The 8,610-nt window shown below is 42.4% G+C and overlaps 1 long non-coding RNA gene across 1 annotated transcript; it reads right to left on the minus strand.

The window, feature by feature from the left end:
• Window positions 1-4,700: 4,700 nt before the first annotated feature.
• Window positions 4,701-5,920, minus strand: LOC150049386 (uncharacterized). Its single transcript, XR_016538998.1, has 3 exons — window positions 5,830-5,920; window positions 4,914-5,149; window positions 4,701-4,777 (listed from the first exon to the last, which is right to left on the minus strand). It is a non-coding gene; the product is annotated as an uncharacterized LOC150049386 (long non-coding RNA).
• Between the last annotated feature and the right edge of the window lie 2,690 nt (window positions 5,921-8,610).

The raw sequence follows: 8,610 nt of genomic DNA on the forward strand, positions 1-8,610 counted from the left end.
AAGACTGGATGGAGTAAATAGGCCTGGGCCACACTTTTAGCAAGCATGAAGAACAGAGAAGGTGAAATGTGAATCAAAGAAGGCATGGCCTGAGGAGCTATAATATATATCTACCATGGCCCTGAAGAATGGCCATGGCTTCCTGCCACTAACTTATTACATTAGTCACTTTTCTTGTCACTATAACAAAACACCTGATGGAAACAACCTATGAAGAAAGAAGATTTATCCTGGCTCATGGTTATAGAGTAGCAAGTGTGTCATGAGGGAACTAGCAGGGAAAAGCAGAGCAATCTATATCATGGTAGACAGGAAGGAAAGACAGAGAGACAAGAGACAGAGAATCACTATACAAAGAAAGAGCAGGGGCAAGGACACGAAACCCCCAAAGACCTGCCCCCAGTAATCTACTTCCTTTAAACTTCATTCTCAGATTTCCAGAACCTTCCAAAATAGTACCACCATCTGGGGACTTAGGCTGGGAAGAATTTCACACTCAAACCATAATATTTCACACCCGGAAGGCTTACGGCAATCTCATATTTCAAAGCACAATGAGTCCATCTCCACAAGTTCCCCAAGGCTCAGCACTTTCCATATTATATAGAGGTCATAAAGTCTCTTCTGAGATTCAAATTTAAAATGTAGACACTTGCCAGGCACGATGGCTCACACCTGTAATCCTAGCTACTCAGGCGGCTGAGATCTGAGGATTGCAGTTTGAAGCCAATCCAGGCAGGAATGTCCATGAGACTTTCATTTTCAATAAAAATACTCAGAAGTAGTGCTGTGCCTCAAGTGGTAGAGCGCTAACCTTGAGCAGAAGATTCTGAGGGGCAGTGCCCTGGCCCTGAGTTCAAGCTCCTTCTTCAAGACCTAAGAAAACAAACTAAAGTGAAGGTTTGGCATAACATAGCACAAATGGCCTCTAATGCAATCCTGATGGAGTTCTAGCTCCCATCTGAAGCCTCTGGGCCTGGCATTTCTATTACCATTATGATATTCTGAGATATCCATCTAAATCACCCATTCATCTCTTCCTAGAGATGTCTTGGCTTTCTCTGACCCCCATTTCCAAACTCTTCCAGCTTTTCCTGTGAACGAGCTCCAAGAGCTAAGAACCACATGGTCAGATGTAGTCACAGCCACAACATTGCTTCTCTGGTTGCAATTCCACTGTGACAAAGTACTTGACATAAACCACTTAAAGGAGGAAAGATTTATTTCAGCTCATGATTTCAGATATTTTGGTCCATCTCAGTAAAGAGGACATGGCAGAGCTGAGTAGTTTATGACCTGGGAAAAAGGAAGCAGAGGGAGATAAAAGGGGACTCGAACTTATGGCAACTTTCAAACTTAGGGCCTGCTTCCTCCAGCTAAGCCCCACCTCCCCACATCTTCAGAACCTTCCACAATAGCAGTATCAGCCGAGAACCCAAGATTTAACACATGAACCTATGAAAGGCAATTCATATCCATACAATAATGATCCCTGATACTCTACTGGGAAAAGAGGGCTGAGTAGAATTGGGGAATGCAAGAGGCTGTGGGAATAACATTGAACAGCAATGGTATCTGCTCTCTCTGGTTCAGAGGACCAAGAGGTGATTCATCCAGGCTATGGAATAGCATGGAAAAGGAAAAAGGCGAAGGGAAACCTTGGTACACAGGAACCACAGTCAGTCTAGAATTTCCATGTAAAGCTTTGCAATCTGAACGACAGAGTGCATAATAAGGCTCAGAAGCATCCGTAGTTTTGACTAATGGCTGGGGTCAACTAAGGCACAGAACATAGAAGGTATAATATGTGGGACAGGTAGAAAATGTTTTCATTTCTTTGAAGAAACAGAAGAAAGGATGAACATGATATAGCATCGAATTTTACTCATTTTTATAACAACACATTCACAAAGTAATAAGGTTTAATATTATTTTATGAAAGAAGCAGCCCATAAAGGGAAAACTACTTATAGCCTATGAAAGTTCCAAGATGGTGCTGTGAATGGTTGCAACAAATAACCTTCCCCTCCCCTCCAATTTCATCCTCTTTACAAAGCACAAGTTTATTTCTCACACACATAAAGACCAACCAGCAGCAGGGCTCTGCCTTTTTCTTCATGTGGCTTCAAAATACCCTGAGTATCCACATTCCTGTGACAAGATGGGCTGGATCCTAAAGACTTCATGTGAGAGTTTTCCATCAAGATCTTGGAAGTGGTAAACATCCTATCTACCTACTCACAGCCTTTTAACTCACTCACATGGCCACACCCCGCTGTAAAAGAGGCTCAAAAATATAGCCCAGCTGTTGGCCAGAAAGCCTGGTGAGAAGCAACCCAAATTCTATCTAGAGAGATAAAATATTTGAAAGTTGTATATTTTAATTTTGAAAAATCATTTGATCATTGATCTATGAAGAGCAATGAGGAAATATTAAGGGAGAAAAAAGGTAACAGATTGGAGTGGTTAGATGCCACTAAGGAGAGCTGATGGACAGGAAGAGACCTTTATTTCTTGGAGAATATTTCTCTTTTAGTATCAACATGGGCTTCCCATTGGACATTAATGACCAGCACCCAGTCAAGGTCAATTGTGATCCTTATAGCCATCTAAATGTGTTCTTTCCTGGCAGGTCAACATGCTGAGACACAGGTCACAGTGAGATTGGAACTCCTACCCCATAGATGTGTCTTCCTCTGCTGTCAAAATGGAGATAAAATGGAGCCCATGTTAAGAATCAAAGACCTTTTCAGAGTGACTGGGCGTGGAGGTTCCTGGCAATCCAACAAACAGAAATACAGAATGGCATGGGAGAAAGAAAGATGAAGGTCTCCTAGCTAGCAATGCCAGCACCTAGGTACAATCTTGGGTGGATACAGAGAACTATAAAAATGACTCCTCCAGCCCCTTTCATCAGAAGGGGATATGTGGTTAGGTTTTGGGGTGAGAATTGCACATTTGTCATGAATTCAATGATTAGCTTTCTCCTTTAGCTACTCCTGGCATATCAACTGTGACATCAGAAATGGCTCCCATACTTCTGCACTGTTTTTTCTTGCATGCCCTAGAGCTTGAAGCTCATCAGTCATTTATTCTGAGGATTTTATTCTCTCTTCATGCAGGCTGAGTGAACAGCTACTAAGCTGTGTCTTATTCAGGGTGGCAGTGACAGTGAGGTGATGAAGGCTCAGGGTTCCTTTCCAATGAGGAAGGCAGATGGCAACAAGATAATTAGAGGTAATTAACAGATTGCTCCCAATGGGGAAAATGCAAAGTAGTCAAGATTGGGTATGAATCCTGCTCTGGCTTTAGGCAAGTCCATTAGAGAAAGTGCTAATCTAAAGTAAAGCCCCATCACCTCTACTCTGTTCTTCATTTTATGGAATGTTTACGAGTGGCATTTTTTTCAGATATCTCACTTCCTGAGGGCCATTTCCTACATAGGACAGAAATACAGCCTTCCCTTATTCCTCTAAAATCGTAAGTCTACACAGATCCACAGGGCATGAATGCTGGTCTTTCTTTGTTTCTGATGACGTAACAAGCCAAAGAATTTTCTTAAAGATTCCAAGGCACATGGCAAGCTGATGATAGACAAAACTCACATGAAATTCTCCCGATCTAACTTTGACCTGGTGGTGTTATTTTCAGGACCTGTCCCACTACATAGTTGAAAGTCCTGCTGCATTTCTGCAGTTTTATAGGAGTGCAAGCCCAGTTTGCTGAGGGTCAATTCACTCAACATTCCTTTGAGGGGAGGAGGAACATCTAAGGAGATGTTCCTTAGCAGAGTAGGCTATGTTCTTTACAGCAACCAATGCTAGAAGAGATTCATAGGCACATAGAGCTTGCTGGCTTGTCAAAATGCAGACAGATCTGAGCTGGAGAGATCTAACTGACCAGACTGCCAGCTGCTGTTGAAGTGGCTTAGAGAAGGTTAGGATGGGATCCCATAGCATGGAGACAATAGGTTCTGGCTTAGCTTATCTGAAGTTAGGGCCTTGATTGATTGATTGATTTTCAGAGATGGTAAACACAGGAGTTGAACATCCAGGCGTAATGGAATCTTGTTGGCTGTGATGTTTATCCCTACCCCCCTTCACAGGGAAAGGGGGTAGGGTCAGATTACAGTGTAGACAGGTGTTTCAAGCTGGGGGAAGCATAGGCCTAAGAACTGGGTTCAAATCCTTCCCAAAGTATCAAAATAGGAAAGTTTTAGGCAAAGAAGTCAAACTCTGGGAAGCTCAGTTTCTTTACCTGGAAAGTGAGCACAGACTGGTCCTACCCTCCAGGGTACCTCAAATGATGCAGCCCATGGAGACTTGGCCCCACCAGTGCCCAAGGGAGTAGGTAAACAGGATAAGCTACTCACTTGCTAGTTTGAGGTCTTGTGGATAATCATGTATAGGGCTGGGACTTGAGCCCAGAATTTATATAAGAACATGTGATTTCAGTCCATGGTCTTCTGAAACTAGACATCTGAAGCCAGGGTGTGCTGGGAAAAAAAAAAAAACAACAAAACCTTAAATTCCCAGGCCTCCAATGTTGTTGAGAAAGTAGGTTTGTCTCAGGTAATTTGATCAAACATTTCTAGTATGACTAGAAACCCAAGTTCCAGTTCTAGCCTCATTTTACTGCCTCCTAAACAGATGCTTTCCAAATGTTGCACACTGGAATCATCTCGAGACCTCTCCAAGTCTGGCCAAATGATTGAATCCTTGTCACTGAGGGTTAGACACAGGTGTCCACATCGTCGAAGCTGTCCAGTTCAATTGACCTGTTTATGATCAAACATCATCAGGGTGCTGAATATCAGGTCTCATACTGCCACGCTCACTACACTTTCGCCAGTCCCTTCTTTCCTCTTAAACAGGGGCCTCTTGTACAATTATTATCTACGAAGTTTTACTCACTTGTCACTCCAGGAGAAATCCTTGCTCTCTGCTTTGACATCTATGGCCGTCAGGCATCTGTGCATCTCTAAGCTGTGTGCAAGGCTTCTCTGGGCTAAACGAACAATATGAACTGCTGGGTCTTACTTCGGTAATGGCAAGTCCACAGGGAATTTTTGCAGAATTAGATATATTGCTGGACGTGAATAATTAAGGATTCTGATGTGGTCAGGTAGATTAATGTCCCTCTGAAAGCTCTGGATCAATGTTGGAAGGGGAAAAAATAAAAGACATGCATAATTTACAAAAAACCATCAGAAACTTTGCTTGACATGATGACATTACTGATTTTTTTATGATCTTCTCAAATATACTCTATAACCGTTATTAATTTAGTATCGTTAATAGTTCATCCTTCAAATGTCAAGCAGAAGCCAAAGCTGAAAAATAGAACTGCTTAGAGCTAGGAAATAAAACCCAGAAGAAAGGAAAAGGAGTTTTCATGGCACAAAGACCTGGTCTGTTTCGTTTCCTAGGAACTCCCAGTCAAGGTCTTTGTGGTTTACAGAGATGGTCAGATCTATCCCATTTGTTGGACGTCTGTTGCCCTTGGCACTGGCTTGGCCTGATGCATGGTGAGGTAACCAGTACATGGTGAGGTAACCAGGGATAACTCTGACAGGTCCTAATTAATTCAGAACTTCTAAAGGTGCCTGGGGTCACAAGGCAATGACCTTTCACAGTCAGATCAGTGCTAATGCAGATACCTCTGGAGGGGCCAATAATTGTTGGTCAAGGTTCACAGAAAGCTTGATGTGTGAGTTTTGTAAGTACTCCACATTCACCGTCTCATATGATTTTCACTACCACTGGCAATATTATTGTTTCTGCTTTTATGTCTAGGAAAACAAGAATTCAGAGATCATAGGTAACTTACCTGAGGACACAGAGCAACGAGACAATGCTGGAACTAAGATGGAAACGAGTTCTGGCATCAGTCCCTGTAGCTTTTGCCTTGTTACAATCATCCCCATCTCCCCCTCTCCCCGGGGAGATTTCTGAAATAGGAACCAAATGGAGCTGGATGTCATTTTTTTCCATATATTTTATTGTAATTAATAGAAGGGTTATGTTATATTCACCGGATAGAAGGTGCATTACTTTGCAAACATTGACACCCTTTCTCATGTCTTGGTCCCCATTTTCCTCCCCCACCCCGACCCCTCATCTTGTTTCCCCCCCTTTCCTATCCTATCTCAAATAACCAAATAAGCATATATACAATAGAGAGCACTCATTCCTTCCACAAAGGAGAGCGATGAGTTATTGGATGAGACCGTGAGTGGTAACAAAGGATTACTGGATGCAGAACACTTCTGCTTCACTCTCCATCAACAGTCCCATCTCCATTAAAAGACTGTGGAGAGTTCCATCATACCACGAGGCTGTGGGGGCTGGGCATGGCCCCTTTCACATGCTCCAAGACCAGCTTCATGGATAACTATTGGTAATAAACATTGATAGCTTAGAACCTCTGAAGGACACAGTGTCCAAAAGTCCCAAGAAAGAATCAGAACACTTCATTATAGAGGAGACTTGCCCTAGTAGAGCTGAATGTTGAAGAGAGGCTGGCGGGAACAGAATCTACAGGGACCGCATAGAAAAGAGAGCGAGCTTAAAATTCAGCCATCTGGGAATCTAACAGAAAGGCTTGGACTGGCTCTCTCTCTGGACCATAGTTTTCACATGAAGAAATGGACATATGGCCCTGTATGCTTCTGCCATCCCCATGATTCTAGGACAGTCTTTCCTCAAAAGAGTACGTTGGTTCCACCTCTACTAAAGTCTGAGCTTGTGGTGTGGAGGTGTCTGAGGGAGTTGGGGTTGAAGACAATATTGTCAGAACTGGATCATCAACACAGTAAGTCCATCATCCAGAAATTTCTGAAAGGATCCTCTCCCCAAGGTCACGTCCACCTGGGGTCAAGCTCAAAGATAGCCCTTTATGAGAAGGAATGGCTAATTCTGCACTGGGTCCAAATACAGATTGGATTTCTCTTCTTAGTCCAACTAGTCAAGAAAAAAATCCAAGTTGTTTTTTGTTGTGATTCTTCACTACAAATGAGCAAAGAGGGTCAAATGTGGGACCCAAGCTGAGCCAGAAGAGGTCAGTTTTCTAGTTTGCTCAGATGGCTGTCAACAAGGCTGCCTGTACACTGCATACACACACACACACACACACACACACACACACACACACACACACACACCTTTTAAATTAACCAAGCTAAAGCTCAGCTGTGGGAAATATATATTTAATATTAAATCAGTAATTAATAGCCAAGGCATTTAGTTCTCTTTCCTTTTATTGGCTTTGCCATAGATACAGAGTGGACAGCAGAGTCCTTGCTTTTAGCCAGAAGTTGTCTCTCCCAGCTCACCTCCTGAGTGTGAATATGTTTCTATCTCATTTGCATCTGATTATTAGAGCATTGAAGCTGCAGTCACGAACACCCTCTTCACAGTTACTGGAAAATTAAATTACAAAAGTTTTTCTACGTTGCAATTTATGTTCTGGTGGGAGACAATTGTTTTTTTTTCTTATTCTGGCAAATATCACAGTCTCCAGGACTTAATGAATTCATGAGCATTGATTCCTAGGGGGAATAGAATGTGCAGTATATTGAAAAATAGAGAAGCTCAGCCTAATGTCAAAATGTTTTACTTTCTCCCACCCAAGACTTACATACACTTGGGAAATTCTGTGGCTGCCAGGAAGCTGATGTCTGCAGGTACCTATCGATACTGCCTGCAGAAGTGGAGTGTTTGAGAGGAGCCTGCAGAAATCTATGCATTTTTAACGTTATTAAGTGATGGATGCTATAGGATCTAGATACTTTTTTGTGTCATCTATTATTTCGTGAAAAGTTAGCACTTAATATCAACCCTTAGTAACTATTTCTCCAGTTCCCCAAGCCAGAGTTACTGACTCTCCCAGGAATAGAAGTCACTCACTTGAAGCGACTGATGCATTTTCTTGGTATTTCACATTATTCCTCTTCAACGCCAACATTGAAAACAAATCTAGAAATTTCCTAAAACAAAATCTAGATGGTTTTCTTTCTCCACAAAAATGATCTGATCTGAAGGTTTGATATCACGGACGCTCAACGCGAGGGAAGTTGAGGGATGCTGAGCCACAGCCATTATCTTCCTTTGGATAGATGTCTGTCAGGCTAGCATTTGGTCCTCCCCATGCCTGACACTGAGCTCATAAGACTCTTATAATTTCTTAAGTGATTGAAGTATCTTCAATAAAACTTCTAAATCCCTCGGAATTTGCTAGGTTCTGATGAAGTAAGTGACCTTTTGGGAGGTCAGCATGAGGACTGGTTGTCAGGGGAACGAGCATGTTGATTGGAAGATAAGGGCTTTTAGTACCACTCCCTGACATCTCTAAGAGGAGGAGACAGAAGGTGAAATGATTGGCTGGTTGTCTGAACAATGGTGTCTATTTAGCAGGGTGTTCATAGAAGCCCCCAAGAACAAGAGTCCAAGAACTTCTGGGTCAAAGAATGTCTGGAGGTTCCCAAAGGATGGAGCATCTCAGAACAGGGCTTCTTAGATTCTTCCCTCATAGCCTTCCTCTGGCATCTCTTTCATCTCCATCTCTTTGCATCCATTGTAATAATCTTTATAATAAATAGGCAAATGTAAG

This window comes from Megascapheus bottae, chromosome 20 (assembly GCF_031878675.1).
Source record: "Megascapheus bottae isolate mThoBot1 chromosome 20, mThoBot2.hap1, whole genome shotgun sequence".
Classification (NCBI taxonomy): domain Eukaryota; kingdom Metazoa; phylum Chordata; class Mammalia; order Rodentia; family Geomyidae; genus Megascapheus; species Megascapheus bottae.